Source organism: Cuculus canorus, chromosome Z (assembly GCF_017976375.1).
Source record: "Cuculus canorus isolate bCucCan1 chromosome Z, bCucCan1.pri, whole genome shotgun sequence".
Taxonomy (NCBI): domain Eukaryota; kingdom Metazoa; phylum Chordata; class Aves; order Cuculiformes; family Cuculidae; genus Cuculus; species Cuculus canorus.
Window position 1 is genome coordinate 20,779,399 of NC_071441.1, and position 27,858 is coordinate 20,807,256.

Genomic DNA, 27,858 nt, shown 5'->3' on the forward strand with positions numbered 1-27,858 from the left:
CATGGTATTAGAGAAGCCAAGATGAAGATTAGCCATTAGAGAAGATAGGTGGTTTCAGAACCAAATTCCTATGGTGCGAACCTCAGACAGCAAGGCATCTTGGAACCTGGAGGCCCACTAAAGCAAGACTCCATTTCAACCTCCACCCTTCACCTTGACAACAAAACTAGATATGCAGTTTTAACAGCTATAGATACCCACCAGGAAGGACCACAAGGGGAAACTCTACCAGCAGCACACAGTGGATGTTGCAACAAGATGGAGTGAGTGATGATAGTGAACGACTCTGTCAAAGGGTACTGAAGCTCCCATCTACTGACCTGACAGGAAGTCATGAGAGGTACTCTGCTTTCTAGGACCTAAGACACAAGAAATTGCCAAGACGGTGCGACAACTTGTCAGGAGCACAGACTACTATCTACTGTTACTATGTGTTGGAACCTGGGCAGAATCAAGAAAGACTATGAAAGCCTGAAGGTGCAAGCAAAAACTGCTGATGCCCAAACAGTTCTTTTCCCCCATTTTACCAGATGAAGGGAAGAGGGCAGCCAGAAACACATGCATTATGTGAATCATCTTCAGCCTACTGGTTAGTGCTGTCACGAGGGTTTGGCTTTTATGACAAACGGACATTCTTTAACAGTTATAACCTGTTAGAGAGGGATGGAATCCATCTGTCTAGAAGAGGTAAAGGAGTCTTTGGCAGCAGGCTGGCCAGTTTGGGAGGACAGACTTTAAACCGAAGGGCTCGGGGCCTTGAGTCCAAAATGGGGATGCTCACGCCATGCTGTCCAGCTGTAGAATAAACCAGGCCAGACAGAATGGCAGCTAATATTCCTTAGCTGCCTGCCATGACAAGAATGAGAAGACCAACTGTCTCCAGGGTATGTATGGCTATGGGGTATCCTCTTGTATCCCTTCAGTGAAACCTGCATGCATGATTGCGTCTTTGAAATGCCAATGCACCGATGCATGGAGCTTGGGGAATAATAAGAAAATCTAGAGATCTGTGTGCGATTCCAAGGCTATGATGCCACGGCAGTTACAGAGATGGTAGGAAAGATCACATGACTAGAATGCTGTCTTGAATGGCTATGCTCTTTTTAGAAAAGACAGGCCAGCAAGGCGAAGTAGTGGAGTTGCTCTTCATGTGAGGGAACAACAGAAATGTATTGAGGTCTGCCTAGGAGTGGATGATGAATGAGTCATGAGCTTATGGGTAAGAATTAAGGGGGAGGCTACTAAGGCTGACACTGTTGTGTGAGTGGTTATTACAGGCCATCAGATCACGAAGAGGAAGTTGAAAATGCCTTCTATACACAGCTAAAAGTAGCCTCACAAGCACAGTTTCTGGTTCTTATGGGGGACTTCAACTACTTTGCTATTTACTGGAAAGACAACACAGCTAGGTACGCATAGTCCTTCATGCAGAGCATTGATGTTAACATTCTGGCACAGGTGGTGGAGGAGTCAGTGAAAAGTGGAGTGCTCTTGGACCTTGTACTAACTGGTTGGAGATGAGAATGTTGTGGGCAGCCTTAGCTGAGCTGACCATGAGGTGATAGAGCTAAGGATCCTGCATTGAAGAAGCAGAACAACAAACAGGATTATGACCACAGACTTCAGAAGAGCTAATTTTCATCTCCTCAGAAACCTGCTTGAAGGAATGCCATGGGTTAGGGTTCTAGGAGGGAGGGGTGTTCAGGAGAGCTAGTCAATATTCAAGCAATCCTTCCTCCAAGCTTGAGATCGATGCACCTCTAGGAGTAAGAAACCAAGCAAATCCATTTGCATGGATAAGCAAATAGCTTCTGAAAAAACTCAGATGGAAGAAGAAAGTTTACAGAATGTGGAAAAAGGGACCAGTCACTTAGAAGGAAAATAGGAACACTGTCAGAGTATGTACGGATGCAATGAGGAAGACTAAGGCCTGCTTGGAATGAAATTCAGGAATAGACATCAAGGACAACAAGAAGGGCTTCTTCAAGTACATCAGTAGCAAAACAAAGACCAAGGAAAATGTAGGTCTGCTGCTGAATGAAGGGCTTCTTCAAGTACATCAGTAGCAAAACAAAGACCAAGGAAAATGTAGGTCTGCTGCTGAATGAGATGGTTGCCTTTGTGGAAGAGTATAGAGAGTGCATTAAGAAGAGTAGCCGGCAGGTTGAGAGAGGTCCTACTATTCTACTCTGCCCTAGTGAGGTCCTACCTGGAATGCTGCACCCAGGTTCAGGGTCCCTAGCTCAATAAAGACAAGAAACTACTGGAGAGGGACCAGCAGAGACCAACAAACATGATTAAGGGGCCGAAGCATCTCTCTTAGGCAGAAAGGCTGGAAGACATGGATTTGTTCAGGTGGAGAAGAGAAGATTGAGAGAGGCTCTCATCAATGCTAATAAATGTCTAAAGGGTGGGTGTCAAGAGAATGGGACCAGACTCTATTCAACGGTGCCCAGTGACAGGATAAGGACAATGAGTACAAACTAGAAAACCGGACATTCCACCAGAGCAAGAGGAATAACTTCTTTACTGTGAGGCTGACAGAGCACTGGAACAAGCTGTCCAGGGAGGTTTTTGAGTCTCCTTCAGTGGAGGTATTCAAAACCCACCTGGACACATTGGGTTGGACTAGATGATCTCCAAGGGTCCCTTCCAGCCCCTTTCATTCGGTGATTCTGCAATTATGCAGTAGTTTCACTCTTTACTTCCAGAAAGAATAATTCTGCACTAAGGGATTACCTGATATTTCATTATACAGAGTATTTCTCCTATCTCTAAGGTTAATAAAAGTAGTAGGAGGTGTCTCTTTTTGCATCACTGAGACTGATCTGCAGAAGAGTTATGTGGTTTTGGAAGCTAGAAGAAAAGACTTAAAGCATGAAAGAAAATGTTTCTTATAAAAAATATGGATTTCTTTCTCTTTTTAGAGAACGTTGATTTCTACTCTCTACTGGATTTTTTTCCATGACCTTTCACGTATTTCCAGGTATAAAAATAGACCTATGTGCTCCAGTATCCACTTTCTGCCTTACAACCTGAATTTAGTTGATTTGTGTTTGACTATTCTGCCAGTGTTCAGAAATGTTAGGTTTATAAACTGAATGCCATCAGCTATATAGTACAACAACCATTTATATTTTTCTGTGTAGAAAAGAGAATGACTTGTGCTAAAAGGAAGTGAATGAGAGAGTTATTATACTTAAGAACAAAATTCTAGCCTCAAATTCAGAAATGGCAGCTACTGCTGATTGGTATCTACTGATGAGAGTGGCATTTTATTGATAATCTGCAGTCTAAAGCTGACATATTAGGTACTGAATTCTGCTCAGCTATGCAATGAAATCTCATCTATTTAATTGCCTCTAGAATGATGTACTTTCTGTTGAAAGACTTTTGAAGGCACAAACATGTTTCAAAGATATTTTCTCAATACAGTTTGCTTTTTTCCCCCTGTAATTACTCATTATTGATAATATGATCCAACAAGAGCCCAATGATGATCTTCAAGTATACATAGAGTCCAAATAACGTTTCAGTTCTGATACAAACTTGGACTAAGACTAATAGGGTTATCAGCCGTCAAAAGGACAAGTCACAATACATAAATTAATCACTCTTGATATGGCGGGAGGAAGAAAAAAAGAAAGTTATATCCTGAAGTTCCATACACCCATTCAGACTGCATTCAGATGTGTTGCAAGCAAAGCTCTATGTAATTTGTCAATACACAAACACGACTGCACTGGGAGGAGATGGAGAGAAGAGGCTGTACTTAAAGAAATTGCTAAGAGTACAAAAATCATGTAATTTTCATTTCACTCATACATAGAAATATGTATTCTAGCACATGACATACACTTCCTTTTCTTCCTCTGTATTTGTTTATTTTTAAAATCAGATAAAAAAATCTAAGAAATTTGATTCAGAAATGCAACATTCTTTATGAATTCTTGAAAAGGTTGGTTGAATTCACACAGAACAAAACATAAGAATGTTTACTCAACTTATTTAGTAGTGAAGTCTGAAACTATAAAAATTCCAAATGTTTTCAGATTTCTTCTATGTTCTTTCACACTTTTCCATTTCAGTGTAGTACAGTGAACTGCATGGAGCCAACAATATGACTGACTGCAGCTGGAAGCTATTTCAGAAGAAAAATTACCTTTACAGCCAAAGACTACTAGTAAAATCATGCTGAGTCAGCTGAATCTTTGACTTGACTCAAAGTACCAGAATTTACATTATGTTTTTTTTTTTTAATTAGAGTTGTAGACTAAAATAATCTAACAACCTTTTGTTTAAGACTAACATTGTATTCTGAAATACTCAGCTGAGAGTTACATGTTACTGGAGTCGTTGCCCAAGTGAATGTCAGTGTATATATGGGCGACATCCTCTTTTAAAATGAGGTCCTAAATCTCTTTTCCCTACCTCTGTCTATGCAGAAACCCAGACATACCATCCCAGATGTACTGGAATAAAAGATTGGATTTTAGTATGCAGTTTTTCAGGACTTCTACACAGTCTCTTACTGAGCAAAAAAATTCAGAAAAAGTCATTCACACACATGCAAGAGCACACAACGTTTCCCTGAAAGGCAAAGGGACTTTTATACTGATATTGGACCAGAGTTCCAAAGTATTGAGGAAAATCCCATGTTGGTGATGTAGTTTCACAAGAACACATATCTACAAATAACTTTTGGAAGGAAACCATAACTGTATCTGAAATGAAGAAAAAAAAAATGAAAATACTTTTTTTTTCTTATACTCTTTCAGCAAACCAATATTAATCAAATTTGAGCTAGAGTGTTTCCAGATCTGCACAATTAGACAACTCATAATGCTTTTTAACCAGAATACTCTGACAAAGTTTGTGTCTAGCAGAAGCTGGATAAAGATTAAAAGTCAAGACATTATTCTTTCAAATATATGACATACGACACAAGAAAAAATGACACTATGCCTGTAACATTTTATTTAACAAATTAAGAAAATCAACTATGATCACCTTCAAAATAGCTTCCTTCTGAGTTGACACACAGCTGCACATGACGCTACCAACGTTCAAAGCCATTCTGCAGATCATTTTCTGAAAGGCTGTTGAGGATCTCTGTCATTTTTACTTTCACATCTTCTACCCACAAAAAACGGGTTCCTTTGAGCACTGACTTGACCTTTAAGAAGAGGTAGAAATTGCAAGGAGCCAGGTCTGGCAAGCAGTGGGTGCTCAAGGACAGTGATGCTGTTATTAGGTAAAACCTGCTTCATAGACAAAGTGTTAACTCACTGATTTTTCTTACGCACTGACATTTTCTGACCACGGGTAAGAAAATGTCTGCGCTTGACCTTGCCTCCACTCGTGCTGAGTGAAATGATCAAGTTGAGCCTTCTCTCACTGTGACAACATGTTCTGTAATCATATCTTTGTCTCTCCCCTCCCACTATTAGTTCCTGAGTTGTAGGGTGTCTTGGGTTCTTTTGTAACCTAACAACAATCAAATACCCAGTCTATTTTTCCTTCACAATTTTCACTGTGCATTTTAAATGATAAAATCTGTTAAACTTGGCTTTAACACCACTTTTGCTCCTGCAGTGAGCAATGTAACTATTTTCTCTGCCCTCATGCTGAACAGAAAATAATGAGAAAATAGAAGAGACAACAGTTCTGTTTTCTGATGTCTTAAGCAATAAATCTGATGTTGTATATCACATTTATGAAGTTCTTTATAATTTTATTGGGCAAATTCTTACTTCCACTCCATTTTGTCAGTGGAGTTGCGGAAGCTAATGACTCATTTATTCTATGTTCTCTACAAACCCAGTGAACATAATTCATATGAAAGATAGAAGTACAGATATAAATACCTACATAACTAACAATGTGCAGTATGCGGATGTGACTGACAAGGACTTCTATGAAAGATAAATCTTACTAGAAGTGTATGGAAAACGACTTCATTTACAGGCTGCTGATACTTATAGCAGTCTTCTCACTAGGTTTTGAAAATGATTCCAAAAGAATAATTTTCAATTCTTTAAAAACAGAAAAATACTTGAAATATGTCATTACTGTATTTTTTTTAGAAAACAAAAGAAATAGTTATCTTTAATAAATAAGTTCTCAAATTTACCCGATGTAATTTTATTAATTACTTCAGTGATGTCATATGAGTCGCCAATTTTCTTTGGCAGTACAACAAAATGGTAGTGTAATATCTTCTGGTCAGGGGGAAAGGAAACCTTACTTTGGAACGTTAACAGACCTCTGCTGATGCAAATGCAAAACTTTTTGCTATGTTGCATTTTAAATCATTTCTCTGTTTCTGATATTCAGTGAGTGTTAGATACTGGATGAAAGAAACAGTTTTACCTTTGTAATTTACATTTCAAATTCTACATCCTTTGTAAAAGGGAGTAACTGTAAGCTTACACAGACAGGTACTCACATGTTCTTTGAATACAAGACTGATAGTTTCAAGCTGGTTTTCCCCCTTTCCTAAAGACTGACAGCAACCAATCCTCCACGGAGTGCTTGTCTCCCACTGTACTCAGCACTTGTCAGGCTTCACCTGTGTCCAGTTTTGGTCCTTGCTACACAAAAAAAAATATGTGTACAGGCTGGAGAAGGTCCAGAGAAGGGCCACTAAGATGATTGGAGGGTGAAGGAACCTACCATACGAAGTAAGGCTGAGACAACTGGGTCTTTTTAGCCTTGAGAGAAGGTGGGTTAGGGGAGACCTTATTACTATGTACTAGTACATAAAGAGAGTCTACCAAGAGGTTGGAGACTCCCTTTTTACAAATAGTCTCATGGAAAAGACAAGGGGTAATGGGTATAAGTTGCTGCTGGGGAGATTCTGATTGGATTACAGAAGAAAATTTTTCACCTTGAGAACAGTTAAACATTGGATTAACCTCCCTGGGGAAGTGGTAGATTCCTCTGCACTGGACACTTTCAAGGCTCAACTTCAAAGGATTCTGGGCCATCTCATTTAAAACTATATATTACCTAAAAAGCTTGGACCAGATAATCATAGGGGTCCCTTCCAGCCTGGCATCTTATGATTCTATGAATCTATGAGCAATAATTGTGTTTAGTGGGATGAATGTGAATTGTTCAAGTTCAAAGAAATGTCAGAAAATCAGTCTGAGAACAGTTGCTAGTAATCCATTGACAATGATATACACCAGTGTGTCCATTACTAGTGATTCCAAGTGTATCAGGAAACCCATGCCTTACAGCCATCGAACAGTGAAATAATGCAACTGAAGAAGCTGATCAAAAAATGTATACCTGTTTAGAAGTTTCACCCCACCATTACTTCCTTGAGTGACTTAATACAGTTTCTAAAAAATCCTTATTTTCTAGAATTTGCAGATCTACCTGATAGCTCTGTCTCTTGGTTCATGAGCCCTGTCTCTTGGTCTACAAGCAAGGGGCAATTATCACTTGATGAAAACTAGAGAAGTTCCTTGTTCAGAACAGTATATAACTGCCACTGCAAAACCTTGATTCTCCTATAAATCTCTGGTTTACAGGAGAAGAGATTTATTCCCAGTGTATGTTTAGCACCATCCACCTTAAAATAAGATTCATGTTGCCTTTATTTTAAAGTTGATTTTAGCTTCAGAAATAATCATACTCCCAAGAGATACAATGAAAATCTCAGAGGTACTAAGGACAGAATACCACCAAGATTACCATGCGGTAATCTTCTGTCTAAGGACAGAATACCATTGTATAACGTCATTCTAACGATAATTTGCCCTAGGCTGTGGCCATGGTAAGGCATTTTAGTAAATGCTTTCAGTGTGCTTACTAAAAAAATGTCAGCTGTGTTCAGTATAAAAGCTTTTTTTTTTTCCTCATTTCACATTATACGCAAGTTGATTAACTTTTCATTGGTGCTATTACTTAATAAGAAAAAAAAAAATATATTACATTTCAAATAAAATAAGTATTTTTTTTAGAAGATATATTTTAATCTTCCAGAAGGACAGAATGTTTCAGCAAAAGTAACTTTTTTTTGTGGATTTTACACTAGTGGAAGAACCCAAAACCTCCGTAATAGAATCCCATTCCTAATTATAGGATCTCATTCCTAATTTACATACAATCTTTAACTTTTACTGTGGCACGACCTACAAAGTTTCTAGCTGTATTATTTAACATACGAGTGAATCTACTACTAAGAGTATTAAAAGATAAATTTGCTGTATTGGCTTTTTCTGTATGATTACACTTACCATGTTTGAAACTTACATTAAAAGAACAAGTGGCTAAGCACTTTTGTAGTGCTATTAAGAAAATATTACCTGGCTCACTGGAAATGTATAAATATACTGGAGCATGTATGTCTATCTATAAAGCATATACTAGGTATTAGGGGATGGCACAGTCATAAACCTAACATAACATTAGGTAAATTCCAGGTATTAGTTTCCAGTGAAAGAATTATTTTCATCCATTTTTTCTGAATCAGTTTGGGGTTTTCCTAATAAAACCTTCATAGGAATGATCAAGTAACTCTTAAGTGAAGGAGAAAGTTGAAAACATTAATTTATTAAGTACTATTTTAAAAATAAATGCCTGATTCAATGTCATCTTTTTTTTTAAAAAAAAAATAAATAAAATGAATAAAATCAGTACTAGTATGTTAATGGTGCAAATGGTAGTTAGATTTATCTGAGCCCCTTTTTAAAGTACTTATTACAAATTACTAAAACAGGCATCCCATAAACTGTTGTTTCAACTTCTCTCTCAACAATACACTATTTAAGGTACAAGACCAGATTTCACCCCAATTCAAACTTTACAAGGATTGCTTGATACTTCATTAGCTGTCTTTATCATTCTAAGTTCTGTTTAATTCATCTGTATAACCTTTATATAAACAAATTGCAAGGCAATAAAACAATGTAAGAAAGTTCTCTAGCAATTCGGCTATATTTACAGTTTACAATCACCACCAGGGAGAATCCCATGTCTAATTTATAACATTTGAACTTTGCCCATTTATACAGTAAATTAAGCAGATTTTTTATCTTTCTACTTTGAATAGACTGGGAAGAGTATACTATTGGAAATGAGCCTTCTTCAGCAGTAAAACCCTATCAGCTGTATCTTTCAATTGCTCCAAGTATGCTAAATATAATTGATCCAATTTAAACAAGTGGTTAGAGCTTTTTTTTTTTTTTTTAGTTTTCCCATAAAAGCTGGTGGTTTCTGTTGTGTATAATTATTTTTTCTTAATTCACTGAAAAACTTAGTTTACCATAGTTTTGTTACATTTATTAATTTCTTAATTCAACTATCTTAACTTGTGCTTGAAAACTTGGTTCCTCAAACCACGAGATATCATTAGTTTTGTATATGTCTTCCTTCAAAAATAAGGATTTAGTATACACAATATACACACACAACCCTGCTGCAGGGAAGATGCTACAAATCTGCTCTGCAGCGTGTGGGATAGCAACAATCTGCTCCAATCTTCAAGGACTATGAATAAAAGAGCAAGAAAGAATCTTATGGAAATCCATAAGAAACCGAATAGGAACGAAAATCTGCTAGACCTTTCCTAATATTAAAAAAAAAAAACAAAAAACTTTAAAATAGATACTACAAAACTCTGAATTTCAGTCATTCACAAAAAAGCTTCTGAAACAGAAATATGCTTTAAATCTCAAAGGTTGTAACTTGTTACAAAAAAAGTCACATGGTGGTTTCTGCCATGGTGCTTTTTGAAATAGTACCTTCACACAATGAATGTAATCACAGAACAAAGCTGACAGACTCGTTCTCCTGGGCTTAGGTTTCCACTGTCTAGGAGCATTGTTTGCTGCCCATGTATGCAGACTATGACACCTATTTATGTTACAAATGAGGTTCCCTCATGAGTTTGATCTCAATTGCATGCTAATCATATTGTCGTTATCATAAAACAAGCACTCAACTTTATTTTACTTAATAATATGAAACAGGCTTAGAACACAGGAGAATACTTTGATAATCTGTTTAAGCTTGTTTGTCTCAATAGCTTCATTATATTACTTATTAAATTATTTGAGCAACATGGTAAATGTCAATAAACTTCATTCAAACAAGCATTTATTAAACATATTTCCAAGAAATCTTAGTATATAGAAAAGAGAAACTACAGCAACCACAAGTTTCCAGTGATTTTAGTTTTCATTACAACAGTTACCTGTGTTGTATCACACTCCCCAAAATTCTCACTTTAAGTTTCTGTTAGTAGGAACAAATTTTGATAAAACCTGTAACATGACAGTTTGACTGTCTATAGCTCCTTGGCCCTTCCTCATTCTTAAAAGGTGGTTTCTTAAGGGGAATTTAATGTAAAAAAAATATGCAGTTTATGCCTGGAGAACCTCTGTCATTTTTACACATCATTGCCTCTTTGGTTCATGTTATTTCTCTCACTTTGAAATCATGTGAGCTCCTGCGTTTGATGACTCTTTTAACAGTAGTCCCCTAACACGACATGGTCAAGTTACATATGTAGCACTGGAATATGTCATAGTTGAACTACACAGAAAAAAACCCCAAATGAAAAACCATGAACAAATTAATTGCCTGTTTATATAGTAAGGAAACCCCCCCTCTTTTCTCTTAGTATCTCTTGAAATAAAAAAAATAACTACTTATATTACCAGCTGATGTTCTCATAGACAGGGTAGGACTCGAGGAAACTCTCGTATGCTGGAATATATTTATTCAGAGAACCATCCAATTTCAAGCAAAAGCAAAAAACAAGGGTTATTACTCACCCTGAGCTTGCAGGTTTGGAACTGAATAAAAAATTCTCTATCCCGAGATCTGAGAAACAGAAAACAAAAGCTTTCTATCATCTCTGACAATAAATAGTTAGACATCATATACACAGTATAAAGACCTCAGTACAGCAAATAATTAACATACACATATGTTATGGGAAAATCAATTAACTTTACCCTTGAATACTATGCTTTGAAAGAAGCATATTGTGTCTCTGAAAAGCAGACAAAAACCTCCTAAACTTTCAGGTCTCTCCAGTCATCTTCTCTCTACCTCCCAAAAGTGTTCTGAGTCAAAAATAATTTTAATGTCTCTCCTGTAACTAAGAATTTGTGAATTTCCACGGAGATCAATAAACTCCAAGGATATCTGGAGAGAAGATGTTCATACTGTAAACCATAGCTGTTCAAACTATAACTTGAGAAGTTTATTTGAACATAAATAGCTCCTTCAGAAAACAAATTGCTTTAATGCTTAGAAGATATTTTTTTTTTTAAAATCAGACCACATTCTAAGCATTTGTGGGAAATCAAAATTATAATTATAAAGGATATACATTTCATGTTTGAAAGGGATCAGAATTCTCTGTGACAGCTGGTAAAAGTGCATTGGAGTAAAAGTAATAGAGAATCTGACTTGGGGGTGGAAGTTTGTAACGCTGTGGATGCAAAAATGAGATTTCTTCTGTAAAAGCAGAGGAAGCAAACAAATTAGTACAGCAAATCTCCTTTATGAGCATCAAATACAAATGATTCATCATTGAATTAACATTCATTACATAGACTTGGATGCATTTCTTTATAATTGCTAAGATCTGTTAAATTTCTCAATACTATAACGATGGTTATTTCATTAATAAGGCTTGAGGTTAACCATTAAGAAGAAAAATCTAAAATTGATTTTCCTGCAGGAAATTAGTTTCCAACTTTTTGTCTATGGGCATTTTTCTCTTTCCAGTGCAACATTAATGAAGATTAATGCTCAAAATTTCAAATCTGGCAGCTAAATATTAGAAAACAGACAAAGTAAAAAGGTGTCTGTTTGGATAATAGAAGAGTTTGTAGAAAAAAATATGCAAAAAAGTTTAAATTTATTTCAGTCTTATGCTAACGACAATTGATATGTAAAAGAAGATTACATTTTATAGTGGTAATCTGCATGCTTTGGAGCAGGTATGCATGTCTCTGTAATCTTAAAATTATTCAACACATCTTATTAACAGATTATGCTCCAATGCTTGCATTATTGCCAAGTTCTAGTAAGTTTTCCATGGTGTTTATATTGGATAAATTAGTTTTATGGTCTGTTTCTTGTGGGTTTGTTTGCTTTGTGTTTTGTGGGGTTTTTGTTGGTTTTTTTTTCCCATGGTTCAAGGAATGGCAGCTTTTTTCAAAAGTATTTCAGATATGTTGAAAAAAGAACCTGCAGATAAAAATTTGTGTTATTATATATTAATTATATAATATATTATTTAAAAAAAGAAGTTAGTTTATTATTATTTTTAAAGTTACTAACAAAGTTTTGACCTGGACACTTAAAAGTGGAAATTATATCAGTTCAGTAGAACTTTGTCAATGTTTCCTAATTAAAGACCTCAGAATGTGCACTTCATTCAGTCCTATGTCTCTTAAGGTGTTAAAAAAATCTGTTCTGTTGCTGCTGAATCATGATGCTTTACTGCCACCCTTTTTACGGCCGAAGGCCAAATTCAATAAAGCTCTTACTTAAAAAATTTAACTTATTCTTGTATCTCCAGATAAATACTCGCCAGGCATTCTTTTGGTTTTTGTACTTTGTAGTTTTCTTTCCTCCCCTTTTCTTTCTTTATGAAAGCAGTAGTATATGATTACAAACAGAAGTGTCTTAGCAGACGTGAAAAAAGCTCTTGTTAAGCCAAATATACATTGCAAACTGTTGGCATAAAAGAGTCTAAACTAATCTGTGACTCATAGCACCTTTTTTCTATTTTATTATTTTGAATCACTGTAGGGATAATTATGCTAGAGTATTTTGCTACAGTTTTTAATCTACTGAAGAAGAGAGTTACATACTATTGAAATTGGGTGCAAAAATGTAAATCTTATTAACCTTCCCTTCAGAGTCAGTTCATGATAGCACCACTCTAATCCTCACACAGAAAAACTTCAAGTGCTTTAAACCAGGAATCTGTAGGTTAATAATCCTCGAGCATAATCCTAGCTCAGTTTTGAACTAAAATATTGATCTAGAAAAGCCGTAAATTCTTTCTGTCCACAAACTTTCCTGCTCTGTAAAATCATCTTGCGAGTTTCAATTAAACTTTCTTATGTACTTTCAGAGGTTTAGATGAAAAGTACTATTTCTTTTTTTGTACTAAGGATTATTTCTATTTATATAAAAATAAAATATCAATAAGATAGTTCATTATATTGTATTGCCAGAAAATTTATCATACTTTGGAGAGAATAGGAAGTCTACTCGCTGAAAGTAATTTGCTTTAATTTTAAGTACAAACTGATTTATTTTCCAGGTTTGCAAACTCATGCTACTCAGGGCATTATTCAGCAACATTTAAATGCTTAGCCTGTTCCCACTTTCGTACAACATTTCTTCAACAATTATCAATTTTTCTAGGTTTCTTTCCCCTGAATTTCTTTAAATGTCACACAAGCAATGTTATCTCAGTCATCACAACTTTAGAAAAGAAGCAGGAGGCTACTAAACAAGGAAAATGTTTTATTCTAATAATATTGTCACATAATTAAAAATCACTGATCATTAACTAAGTAGACTATTGCATTTTTAGCTTCTTTTATAACAACACATTTAAAGTCAGTAACTACCAGGCAGTACTGGATAATGTTAGTTTACATCTCTTTCAAAGGATTGGAGGATCAGGAAAATAAGAAGACATTAAAATTCTTCTTTCAACAGTCTTTTTCCAGTTTAACTTTAAAATACTGGTAATAGATTAGCATAGAAATACCCCACTACTTTGATGACGATGATTACAAAGACAAATTCCAGGGATTCTGAAAGTGTGCATTACCACCTTATTTCCATTAATTCATATTTCCCTGTGAGAAGTTGCACCAATTATCAACAATAAAATGTTCGTTTACCCATTGATACTTCAATTCAGTTCCAGCAAAAAAACCCCACATTGTATAAAACTCATTTCAGTCAAGTTAGATTGAATCCTGAAATATCCACACAAAAATGGGGTTGTAATTAAAAATGATTTTTTTTTCCAAATAAGCTGTGAAAGAGTTAGAAATTTTTAACATTTCATTCAAGTAATATGTTTTTTTGGAAGAAATCTGCAGTTAATCTTTGTACGTCTAAAACATTTTACTACTTTTGGAGAACACCAGATTCTTCTCTCCTTATTTCTTTTAAGAAATTTCATGGACTTCCAGAGAAAAAACAAAGTGTAAAAGAGAGAGGCAATATCTTCATAGATTATGCTGTTATCTAGTTCTTCCATTACTGGAAAAAGAATCAAGTGCAATCTACAGTAATAGCAGTGGGAGGGCATATTGTTTTGGACTGACACCTATGTCCTGTTGCCTTCACTTAAAAAGAACCAAACAGTTCCTACTTATTCCCAAAAGTATGTTTGATCCATGGGATTTAAATATCACGCTAATTTTCCAACAATAGCCATTTCATAACTTTTTTCCATCCCACTCTTTTCCTTTCTTCTCAGTGTTAACTTAATGGAAAATCCAGCCTTGCTGCCTAAACATCACGGTTTGAGCTTCCTAACACAGCAGAGAGCTCATATTTTACATGTCAATACTATAAAATATTTTCTTTTAAAAGCTAACTTTTTCTTGCAGTATCCCTTTGGTAATTCTTTTCGTTCATGTGAACTAGCAGGGCTACAACTGGACTTCAGTCCAGATGCTCTCTGTCTTAACTCCAGTGGTCCTGATGGCCACACACACACCACAGAGTATGTTCTTATGTTTACCAGGGTGAAATCTTGCAAGGCATTTCGTCCTCATTGCTATTAAAAGCAATTTCATGTGTATAAGTCAGGCAGGGAAGTAACTACTGAATGCTTTAATGATTCCTAATGTGGGCGATTTAAGTTCTAGTGGTGGGATGGGAAGGGGCAACTCTCCATGGCCAATTCTCCACAGGGACAACTTTAAGCAGGAAAAAATCTCTGTGGAACAACAACTAGGGGACACTCTGTGGAACACATGAAGACAATTCTCCATGTCGACAACTGTCCACAGAGAGTCATTACTGTCAGGATCAGGCTTATGGTTAGCCTTAGGTTTAGGGTAAGAATTATCCCCCACAGAGTTGTCCCAATGGAGACTTTCGGCACAGAAAGTTGTCCTAAAGCCAGTTCTTTATTTCTATTAAAAATATTAATTTTTATATTTTCTATTAATTTGCCTGTGCTGTACTGGAACTCATAATATTAGGCTGTGTAAAATTTTTGTGGTTTTGCATTCTATCCAGTTATTTCTGATCAGCTTCTGTGCAATTTGTGGTGATATTCTTGCATTTCTGTTTCATACTGTTGATCTTGAATAAGCTCTCTAATTTGCCGTGATCTTTGTAAATTCTAATCCTGTCCTCTGGGGCATTCACAATCCTGCGTGGCTGTCTATCAGCCCCAGGCTTTTAAAGCTTATGGTATCTTCTATCACTCAAACCAATTCCTTTTCCTAACACTAAAACAAGACGAACAAAACAGACTCCTGCAGGATCTCCCAGCTGAAATGATTAATAATGATTACTTGTTAACTAAAAGCAATTTTTCAAGGAGTTGATGGTTACATCTGATTTATATTTTGATGGTCTGCTTAAAAGAACACACCCTTTCTACATCCTCCTTAATAAAAACCTAATTATATCATATTTACTTTTCTTTTCCTCTTATGGAAAAAAATCATGCTTTAGTAATTTGTAAATAAATTTGCCTTATGGAGACAAAGGCATGAAAAATACCATAAAAAGTCATTCATCTCTCATAATTAGCATAACTTATAAATAGTTTGAATTTTCCTCAGATGCAATGACATCAATATTTGCTTTCAGCACAATATTGATAATTCCAAAGTCAAAGTTGCAAGTGGCCACAGAAATATCCATTTTCAACAGATGAAGCAAATATCATTAGGAAGTCATACAACATGAGTTATTCATGAAATAAGATCTCATGATGAACTGAATGATAAAATCAATTAAATTTTTCAAAAGAAAAATATGCAATTTGAATATTTGATCTAAACCTTCAATTTACGTTTTAATCCAATTTTGATGTTGTTCTTTGAAGTTTCTACCAGCCAATTACAATAAACTTTTAGAGTTAACCATGTAGTGGAAATTCCATTAGCTAAAAAAAGTTGGCCATCAGAATTTTCATGTATTTAATATTTCTAACAAGAATTGAAACTTTATAGCTTTGAGGACTGTTTTCCCCTTTCTTTTAATGTTTCAATTACATTTTTTACTTGGAATTTAGCAGCTGTTAGTCTGTTTCCTATTGAATCAATTTACATGCAAAATAGAAGTAACATCAGCATGATCTAGTGAATCTAATAACTTGTTATATAAAAAGGCCGCTTCCACATCCTTAACTCTCCAAATCTTGGGCTTTTCTTGTGAGTAGGGTCAAATCACAGAAACTTGCATTCATGGCTAATCTGTCTCACAATTTGTTGCAACAACTATTAAGTCAATATCTGGAAAGGATTTAAACATTTTAAAATAATAAAGAATAATTCATAAAATAAAAATTAATAAAATAAGAAAAATAATAAAACAAATCTCCAGGACATCTAGAAAAATGACTTATACCATGCAGAAAAGCAGCACCTGCAGAAATATATAATCATACCGTTGTTTGACCAAAGCATCCCATAATATTCAAAAGAAGTTAAGCTTCACGCTGATTATGTTCATCTGACAAAGAGTCTGATGTCAGTAATATTATGTCCACGCTGATGTTCAGAGTTCCCACCTTATTCACATACCCCACTTTATGCCCTATTCTAAAACTGAAAAGCATGAAAGGTTCAAATATCTCCAAATCAAATTGTGCAAATTTTAGGGTTTTTTTAAATAAAATAAAGAGAAAAAACATATCTTTGTCAGAAGATGCCCCACAAAGACTTGGGAAGATCAACAAAATAATAAGAACCTGACTTTGAGATCCAAAGCACAAACCAGTGCTATATAAGGAGTATGAACTTACTGGTAGAAATTGTGAAGAACTGATATAAAACCTGAGTCAACAATTTACAGAACCCTGTAATACACCATCATTCTATTTCATACTAACAGAAGAATGAAGACCAAAAAAAAAAAAACAAAGAAAAAACCCAACAAAAATAAAGAAAGCAGAAAGAACACAACTTTGTGCACAAAAACCTGCAACCTAAAAAATATTTAGGAAAATATCTAATTTATAATTTCACAGCAAGATTGAAATCATATTATGAAATGGGTAGGGTATAAGGTACTTAGCCTTTTAAATATTTTAACTTCCTTAATAATCTCCATTTATAAAAGTAATTAATATTGTTTATATTAATAACCCAGATTTGATGTTTGCACTTTAAGAACAGAACTGAAAGTACTTCGGAGCCTCCATTACTTCCTCTGGAGACCAGTCTAATATGACACTATAACTTTAGTCCACAATGTAACAATGCAATTACTTATTTTAGTTGCTTTCAGTGAAAATTTGTTCTACATAAGAAAAAACAGAGAGATAGAGAGAAACATAAAAAAAAAATCAGGAAATCACTTAGTGAAAAGAACATTATTTTTTTAGAGATTTAATCTAAAGTTATTCAAATCTAACCTTGTAAAACCACGAGTTATGTACAGGATAATGCAATTATGTGCTCTTACACAATTCATAACTTTTCGAAAGACACTATAAAATCTTCTCATGTTTTGTTATCATTTGAGGTAAGAAGAAAACAAATCAGTTATATTGCAAATTGTAAGGGTGTGGGAAAGATCAGAATTAATTGCAATTGTACAGAGTACAGAATTGACAAGATACATCTATTTTATGATCCTTTTTGGTGTACTCTACTAAGAAACATTTCTCCTGTCAACTTGTTTTAAGAAGGTGTGTTACTGGGTTTGAAAAAATAAAATATATAAAAACTTTTTTACTGTGAAGCCGGGAAAGACAATTTGAGCAATCAGAAATTATGTTGTGTCAGCAATCTTTAGATTTTTCAGACACACTGGAATTATTAAAAAACAGCATACCTGGGTTACTAGATACTGGCGGGTGGCATGCAGTATTTTTAAAGTAGCAGCTGAAAATATCAAGCTTTGCTTCAGGACAGATTTCCTCTTTATTTAACCTAAAAAATTTGTTTTCTTGCTTTTGTTTTAATGAATGAGACAGTTTATGAAATTATATCATAAAAATAGTTGATCTGTAGATAGTGTATTGGATGAGTGAAATGTCATTTTTAAAAGGAAAAGTGAAAAGTTTCAGAGGCACTGAGTATAATGGTAACTGCTGCCCGTTATTCACAGCTGTCACCTTTTTTTTTTTTTTTGATGCAGCTTACAGTTCAACCAATGCTTCAGAGTTCCCACTGGAGAACAAAAAAGCACTTCTAATGCAAAGAGATTAATGATTTGTCTCTTACAATATTACTTTACAGAATGTGTAAGTCAAACACTAAGGTCCTATTTCACTTCAATTGTGTGTGTTGAAATAATGATTTTGAAGATCTCAAAGTTTATAAACAAGTAAGTTTGTTTTCATCTCCCAGCTTGTTTTGTTGTAATTAACAGAGAAAAGACTTTATTTAGAAATTTATTAGTTATAAATATGCCTCAGTCTATCATTTTAGCCATAGAATTACAAAAACTGAAAAAACACAAAATTTCTTTAAGAAACATTTAGGCTATATAATCCAATTTTTATTGTGTATGTATTGCTCTTGGTGATGAACGACATCATTTGAATAGCTACAAAATATTACACTTGAAAAATCAAACTTAGGGAAAAGAAAATATGCTCTTAAAGCAGAAGTATTTTTAATACTACATACTGGTCTGGGCACTCTTCCATTCCGATTACCTCAAGCACCAATGAATATTAAGGAGCTGATCTATAGGACTGATGGCTCATTATGTTAGGACAACTTCTTTGTATACTCTCGTCTCAAATCATGAAGGAACATATATAGTAATTGACTGTACCATAAAATGGGGACATGTCTTGTAAACTGTGACTGACAAGAATGGCATGTTGAGCATTGCTGTGGATGATGTAACATACTGCTTTGTTAATTTATAATGACCAGAGAATAGTTTAGAAGATTGGATCTGTTTTATCACATGTTCATTAGGGCACCTAGAAACTAAAAATGCTGTTTTGTGGAACTGCTGTCAAAGGGGGCTGGGAGATATCTCTGCCTGAGAACAATTGATCTGCAGTTTGGAGGTTACAAAAATGACTTAGTGTTGTCTAAGTTGCAACATTTCAAATCTGTTTTCATTCAGGAATGAAGAAACTTACCATTTAGTCAGGTGTTTCGTTTGTGGGAAAAACAAGTTCATGACCTTATTATAATTAACAGAGAAATGAAAGAGTATTTTCCATTTGTTTGTCAAACCAGTACAGATCAAGCAGACATACATCTTTTCTGTATCTAGTTCACAGTTAATTGCAGTGAGATGTAACTCTAAATTCCACTGGGAAGGCCTGGAATTTAGGTCTCCTTCATCCTTGACCTGTACCCATGCCTTTTGATGAGCAAATAAATCTTCCACGCCTTCTCTGAAGAAATATACAGTTCAAATCCCCACAAGCTGTTGTACAGCAGAATTCCTATCTCATGGATGTCTCTTTCATTTATAGTTCATTTTTTTCACAGCAGAAAATTAAATATCTCACTATTTGTATCAATTATATATTTCAGGCATCTTATGACAAGAATGTTTTTTGTCCTTTTATCAGTGTCAAAGCCCTAGATGTTTGTCATCTTGTGATAAAGTCTACTTGAAAACATTGTTTAGATGAAGGAAAGATTGTGCAGATCTACTTGACACTAACTGATCAGACAAATAAAATTTGAGCTGGAAAATAAAGGAGCAATAGACAACCTTTTTCACACAACCACTGTGAGCTTCACCTGTCTTAAAGACTTCTAGGACAGAAGATTGGTAGGTAGCAGAAACCCTGGTGACAGCCGCTAACAGGCCTTAGTTGGGGAGAGAGTCACAAAGACTGGCTCAGAGCCACATAATCAGCATCCATTGAATACCCAAGACACAAGTGACAGATAGCAAAACCAGTAGTTTGCTCATGAGAGACATACATCCACTGGTATCCAGTGCTGTGTCAGGGTGGAACCACATAGCACAGAGGCTGGCCACTCAGCCAGGCTGGTGCTGGGTCTGGCTGGTCCACAGCCACTAGGCTCTGGTTCATGCAGGTGTGAAGAGTGTGAACTGGTCATGGAGTAGAAATTCTAGAAAAGAAACTGCAGTCCACCAGACATACACATCCCACTCAGGAAATTCACTTCTGATCATGTTTCTGAGCAGTGCTGTTCTGATCTCATGGTCACACCAACGACGCTCACCATGACAGTATTAGAGAGAGATGAAGCAAATAGTCTATTTTTCAGACATGCTCAGTCAGGGGTTTTATATCTCTAAGAAGGGAAGTTCCACAGCCCCTTTGGCTATTTGTGCTGGCATTCGATTTCCTTTATGATGAAAAAAAAAAATCTAGTGTCTAGCTGATATTTCTTACTTTTTTTTTTTAATAACTAACACTTGCGCAATATTGAGCAAACTCGTCTCTGTCTTCTCTGTGTCCACTCAGTAGATATCTGTACATGCCAATTAAGGCCCATCCACAAGGTAGTTCCTCCCCAGCATGAACAGACCCGGCTCTGCAACCTCATATCAAACTAGTCATGTTCTGGCCCTTAACATTTTGATGGCCTTCCTGAGTGTCTCTCCATCGGGTCAATATCTGTCCTATATGAGCCTCAGGCTGTGGATAGAATATATATCCTGGACAGAGAGCAGAGTTCTTCCCCAAATCTGCTGGCTGGGCTTCTGCTTGTGCAGCCTGCGATGCAACTGTGGTTTCTTTGCTGCCTGGTTGTGCTGCTGCCTGATGGACAACCTAGCATCCTGGGACCCTAAGGCCTTTTCTGCTGCTCCCAGCCAGTTGTACCTGTTCTGCTGCAGGGTTCTGTCTGTCCCAGAGACTGGGCTTTACATTTTCTTTTGTTGAAAACTTTCATCAGTACTTTGAGAAATTACACAATCGGTAATTACATTTAGTCGGTGAGGAGCACATCAGTGGCACTGGTAATCTCCATGGATTAGCACATGCCAAGGAGGAAATTGGGGGTTCCTGGTTTCAGAGAAGCCTGTGAACAGGCTGAGAGACCATCTAGGACCTGGCAGATTCCACAACCTGGCTAACACAGTGAGAGCATTGCTGGAAGGAAGCGTAGGAGACTTAAATGGTCCCTAGGGATTGCTGTGACTGGTAGCATGGTGAACACATGCAGGCAAACAAGGCATGGTGCCTCAGAAGAGCAATGGCATGTCAGTTTGTGTGTCAGTTCATGCAGGCAAGGCAAACAGGTAGAGGTTTGTCCCAGGGAGCCGAGAAGAGCAGGAGAAGTGGTATCCACCTGAACAAAGGCTGTGCCCTCAGTGCTCCTCAAGCAAATCCCTCAGCAAGGACAGATGCAGCCACTCACATGGAAGTCTCTAGGAAACCTGCAACTGTTCAGGTCCCAGGCTGCAGAGTGTGCCTGACTTTTGGGTCAGTATCAGACAGAAGCATCGAGGTAAGCTGTAGGACAGGTGCCCAAGTAAAGGAACTGCTCAGCCTGGTGACAGAGCTTCCAGAGGAGGTGTCCAGGCCGAGGAATATCAAACAGTCAGAGAAGACTGACTGGTGGAATCATGCTCTGCAATCCCCGAAAGAGAAGCACCAGCCAACAGCAGCACAGGAGACAAAGGACTCCTCAACCTCTTCCTACCATCATGTAGGTCGAGGAAGCCCTGGAGACGGGAGGAAGAAGCAAGGTTACTGCTTGGGATCCACTCGCAGCCTGCCTCCATGCTATTACTTGATTGTTTGGTCTATTTGTTTTCTGTTTGAGTCTTAGGGTATTGTACTGTTCCAGTCCTCAGGAAGGGCAGAAGGCATGACCTCAGTAACTACAGCCCTGTTAGTCTCACTTCAGTGCCTGGTAAGATTATGGAGAAGATTATTCGGGGTTGAAAACCATCTAAAAAGACAACACAGGCTTTGGTCCCAGCCAGCAAAGGAAGGTCCTGCCTGATGAAGTTAATTTCTTTCTATGACAATGTTAGCGACCTAGCTGACCAAGGGAAACCAACCAGTTGATGTAATCTTTCTGGATTTCAGCAAGGTGTTTGATGCTGTCTCTCACAGTATCCTCCTTAACAAAACATCCAGCATACAGCTAGATAACCACATAACACAATGGGAAACAATTGGCTGACAGGTCAGGCTCAAAGGGTCATAGTGAATGGGGTTACATCAGGCTGGTGACCAGTCACTAGCGGAGTTCTGCAGGGATCCATCTTAGGACCGATGCCCTTTAATATCTTCATAAATTACCTGGATGCAGGACTTGAAGTCCTAACCAAGTTTGCTGATAATGTGAAACTGAGGGGGACTGTTAACACTCTTGGGGAAAAAGAGGCCCTCTAGAGGGGATCTGGACAAATTGGAGAGCTGGGCAAATGTCAGCTGCATGGAGTTTACAAGAGCAAGTGCCAGATTTTGCACCTAAGAGGTGGCAACCCATGATATAAATAGAGACTCGGACTGGATGATCCTTATGAGTCTCCTCCAATTCAAGTCATTCTATGATCCTATGATGCTATGATACTTTATATGAGAGACATGCACATAAAGAATCATGGAATCATTTAGCTTGGAAGAGACCTTTAAGATCATCTAATTCAACTGCTAACACTTCAAAATTCACCACTAAACCATGTCCCTAAACAGCACATCTGCATGTCTTTTTCAGTGCCTCCAGGGATAGTGACTCAACCACTTCCCTGGGAAGCCTGTTCTGATGCTTGTTAACCCTTTCAGTGAAGAATTATTCTTTAATATCCAAACTAAACTTCCGCTGGGACAACTTGAGGCCATTTTCTCTTGTCCTGTCACTTGCTACGTGGGACAACAGACTGACGTCCACCTGGCTACAACCTCCCTTCAGGGAGCTGTAGAGAGCAATAAGGTGTCCTTTCAGCCTTGTTTTCTCCAAACTAAACAGCTGCAGTTACCTCAGCTGCTCCACACAGAACTTGTTCTCTAGACCCGTCACCAGCTTCATTGCCCCTCTTTGGACACGCTCCAGCAGCTCAATGTCTTCCTAGTAGCGAGGGACCTGAAACTATGCAGTATTCAAGGTGTGGCCTCACCAGTACCAAACACATGGGGATAATCACTCCCCTAGTGCTACTGGCCACACTATTTCTCATACAAGCCAGGATGCTATTGGCCTTCTTTGAAGTTATTTTCTGTAAGGAACATATAGAAGAAATCTGGCTGCTAGTATGAACCACAATGCCCTAAATCTGATTCTGATTCATTTGAGTAGATTTCTTGAAATTTGTATGCATCCTACAACAAGTTGATGAAGAGTTTGCTTTCATCGGCAAAAACGTGGTTTGGTTTTGGTTTATTTTGATTGATACCTCCTATGAAGTCAAGTAATTGAATATAAATGGGGGGTGATGGTGCTAAAGTCTGACAGTGTCTGAAGTTAGCAGTATGTTCTGTGTTGAGAGGAATACATTTGGTTTTGATTGCAAATTTACTTCTATTTCTTCGCTGAAGAACAAAGCTCCAACTCATTTATTAAGTGCTGTTGTGAGAAGAGGGGCAATGTGGCCCACAATTGCAGTACAGGAGATCTGCATTCCTTACTTGGTCCCTGATCTCTTGTTCAGAATTAGACTTATTGTAGCCTTGACTTCACTGGAAACAGCATCTGTTCACTGACTCAGAAGATCAAGAGTTATAAAATTCTTTCTGCTTACAAACACAAACCTCTAAGTATTACAATTATATTTTGTCAAGTTCCTCCAAGTTCTTTTTATTAGCAGAGAAATCTCAGAATACAGAGACAGTTTAAAGAATAATTTTAAATATTTCTATTGGTGTGAGGTCTGCAGAGAAAGCACTGAATGAACAGGCAATGGCATTTATCTCTATGAAGACTCAGTAGCAATTTCACATGGGAAAAGGGGACCACACAGTCTGACACAGACAACAAATTGGAGATGAGAAGTGGCACAACCCTAAGAAAAAGGGAGTAAACTTCTTAGAGGTAATCATCAGAAGAATGTGTAGAGAGTAACTGCTTTTTTTCTAGAGTTGCTTATTACTCCACTGTAGTATATTTGTGGTACTAAATGAAAAGAAACTGAATCACTCAAATGTAGGATGCTTTGTGTATTCTTATTTAGAGGCAAGCCAGTAAGAATAATCTAAAAGTCACTGAATAACATGTAGACCCTTGTATGGACATAACTAAACCTTGTCTCAAGCCACAAACATTTATGAAACTACTTAAGTGCTTAAGTGATCCTAATACAGAAAAAAGACATAAAAATGCTCAAAATACTACAATACTATGATGCAGACAAGTTTCTGCAGTATTTATGTGTGCAAACATGCACATTTTCTTCGTGCAAATAGTACATGTGCAAGTGAAAATGGAAGTACTTTTCTTGTTCTATTTTCATCTACTTGAGTTTAAAAAGCTAAAAATTCCTTGTCATAAGTATTTGCAATTTTTACATCAATCAGGTGTTTCTCATGAATTCAGTCTTCAATGATTCTTTCATGGAACCTCTTTTTGGGCACTTTAGTAATACAGCTGCAGGCTAGCCCATATTGATTTTAAACATCAATGTAATATATCTGATCTTCAAGCACAACACTTCTTTCATCATGTTTTTCACCGCTCATTGAGATTTCAGGGAGTTCTTCAGATTTTTTTAGTTGTAATATTGTTTCCTTAGGAATTGCCACAGTGTGCTAAAAAATCACAGAACACAGAGTTGTTTAGAGAGGAATAGTCCATTAAGATCATCAAGTCGCTCTTGAACACTCGTTCCCTCAATATTCCTGGGTAGATCCCATCTGATCCCATAGACTTGTGTTAATCTAAGTATTATAGTAAGTAGCCAAATCTTCCCCTCGTATTATGGGGGCTTCATTCTGCTCCCTATCTGTATCTCAGGCTCATGGAGCTAGATATCCAGAGAACAACTGGTCTTTAAACTAAAGACAGAGCTAAAGAAGTCATTAAATATCTTGACCTTTTCTTCAGCCTTTTCACTATTTTCAGCTCTACATCCAATAAGGGAAGGAGATTCTTCTTAGCCCTCCTTTGTTACTAATGTACATAGAGGCACATTTTTTAATATTTTTAACAGCGGTAGCCGGATTAAATTCTAGTTGATCTTCGGTCCTTCTAACTTTCTCCCTGCATAACTTCACAACACCTTTGCAGTCCTCTTAAATTGTTTTCCCCACCTTCCAAAGGTCAGAAACTCTTTTTTCCCTGAGTTTCAGCCAAACAGAGGGTTCAGCAAAACTGATCTTCTTCCCCTCTGGCTTTTCCTTGGGTGCATAGGAGTGGCCTGCTCCTGCATCTTTAGGATTAAATTCTTGAAGAACGTCATCTTCCTGGACTCCTTTGCCCTTCAGAACTGCCTCCCAAGGCATGCTGTCAACCAGGCTCCTAAACAGACCAAAATCTTCCCAATGGAAGTCCAAGAGAGGGCAGTTCTGCTGACCCCACTTTTTACTTCTGTGAGAAACAAAAACTGTCACTTCATGATTGCTATGCCAAGATGGTCTTCAATGGTCACACCACCCACAAATTCTCTATTGACAAATAACAGATCCAGTGAAGAACTTTCTCTACTTGACATACTCACCATGTCAGGAAGTTATCTTCCGCACAGTCCAGGAACCTACTAGGCTGTTTCCTCTATGCTGTATTGTATTTCCAGCAGACATTTTGATGAGTTGAAGTCCCTTAGGAGAACAAGGCCTAGTGAGTATGAGACTTCTCCCAGCTGATCTTACAGCATTTCATCTGCCTCTTCATCCTATTTGTGTAGTCTATAACAGACTCCCACCATCATATCTGTCTTAGGGGCCTTCCCCTTGATTCCTACCTGTAAACACATTCTTCCACCACCATCATCAAGCTCCAGATAGTTGAAAAACTCTCTGATATACAGAGCTACTCCACTGCCTCTCCTTCCTTGCCTATCCCTTCTGAAGACTTTATAGCCATCTATTGTGATACACCAGTTCTGTGAATCATTCCATCACGTTTCCAATATTTTCCAGCTGCAAAATGTCTTCCAACTCCTGTTTGATGCCTGTGTTGTGTGTGTGTGGATGTAGATGCACTTCTATTCGGCCCTAATTTCTATGCGATTTTTCTCAGGTTCTTCCATGGTTCCCAATACATCAATAACTTCTGTGACTTTTCTGCCAGGTGGGTCTCTATCCTCTACCTCTACTTAGATAGCTTCTACTTAGAAGGACATCACTAGCACATTGTTCCTTAAAAAATGGTATGTCACCTCCAAAACTGTCCCTAGTGAGCCTGATTTTATCCTTTTCTCATTTCACACTTAGTTTAAAGCTCTTTCAAAGAACCCTGTTAACTCCTGCTCAAAGATCTCTTGAGTACCTTAACATCATTCTTAAACCGCAGGACTCAGAACTGCACATGTACTCAAGGTGAGGCTCCACCAATGTCAAATACAGCAGGGTAATCTTGTCTTTTGACTGGTTAATTATGATGTGTTCAAAGCACTTCAGGCTGCAGTGTGGCTTTGGGCTGCCAGGCCATACTGTTGACTCATATTGAACTTGGTCTCAACCAGCACACCCAGACCCCTTCCTGCAGGGCTGCTGAATGTGTTAGGTTCTGCCTAACTGAAAACTGAAGAGAACTGTTATTTGCAGATCTAGAAAAAAAAAAATCCATGAACTGCAAGAGGTTGCTGGGTTTTTTTTTACGTAGTAAACAATGATTGCCCATTCCTGAAGCACACGTGAGCACACGATCATTTTATTTTTAATATTTTTCTAGTTTACTTACTAACGCCACAGGATAATTCATGTTAGTAAACATTTATAACCTCTACATTAGTTTCTTATATCTAGGTGATTAACTCTGTTTAGCATAGTGAGCCTCAGTACTGTATTTGATAGTCCACTATTATAAAATGTATCAGTCTTTAGATAGTGTGAGACTTGATTGAATAAAAGTTAATTATAAGACTAACTCACAATCGCACATGAAAGGCATAACTGGAGTGTAATGTGCTCTTAATAATAAACGTATTGATGACTTATTTTGTTCTGAAATCTCTTGCATTTGTTAATGATTGTACTTGTTCGGGTTGAGATAAAGTTAATTTTCTTTGTAGTAGTTTTGTATGGTGCTGTGTTTTGGATTTGTGATTTAAAAAGCATTGATAACACACTGATGTTTTAATTATTGATGGATGGTGCTTATACGGTATCAAGGCCTTCTCTGTTTCCAAGTCTGCCCCACCAACAAGTAGGTTGGGGCTGCACAAGAATTTGGAAGATGACACAGCTGGGACCAACTAATTCTGTATCTCATATCATGTGACATTCCTCTCAGCAATAAACGCTGGGGAAAGAAGAAGGAAGGTAGCATTCAGATTTATAGTTTTTGTCTTTCCAAATCTCTGCTACATGTGACAGACCCCTGCCTTCCTGGAGATGGCTGAACCTCTCTCTGATGATGGGAAGTAGTGAATGAATTTGTCATTTTGCTTTGTTTGCACAAACGATTTTTGCTTTACCTATTAAAATGTCTGAACCTCAGCCCACAAGTTTTCTCACTTTTACCGTTTTCATTATCTTCTGCATGCCCCTTCAGGAGTGAGCAAGTGGCTGTGCAGAGCTTAGCTGCCTGCTAGGATTAAGCCGTGACATAATTTTGTCAGCAGAGGGTTTGTATTGAAATTCTTGAAATAATCACATTT

At 37.0% G+C, this 27,858-nt stretch overlaps 1 protein-coding gene across 19 annotated transcripts in view; it reads right to left on the bottom strand.

Annotated features, from left to right (window-relative positions):
* The window catches only part of PTPRD (protein tyrosine phosphatase receptor type D), a 928,191-nt gene that overhangs the window by 672,950 nt on the left and 227,383 nt on the right, over positions 1-27,858 (bottom strand). For all 19 annotated transcript variants that reach the window (XM_054055286.1, XM_054055289.1, XM_054055284.1 and 16 more), the window contains exon 4: positions 10,791-10,839. The gene's annotated coding sequence lies outside the window, so the exon portion shown is untranslated. The remainder of the gene's footprint in view (positions 1-10,790; positions 10,840-27,858) is intronic.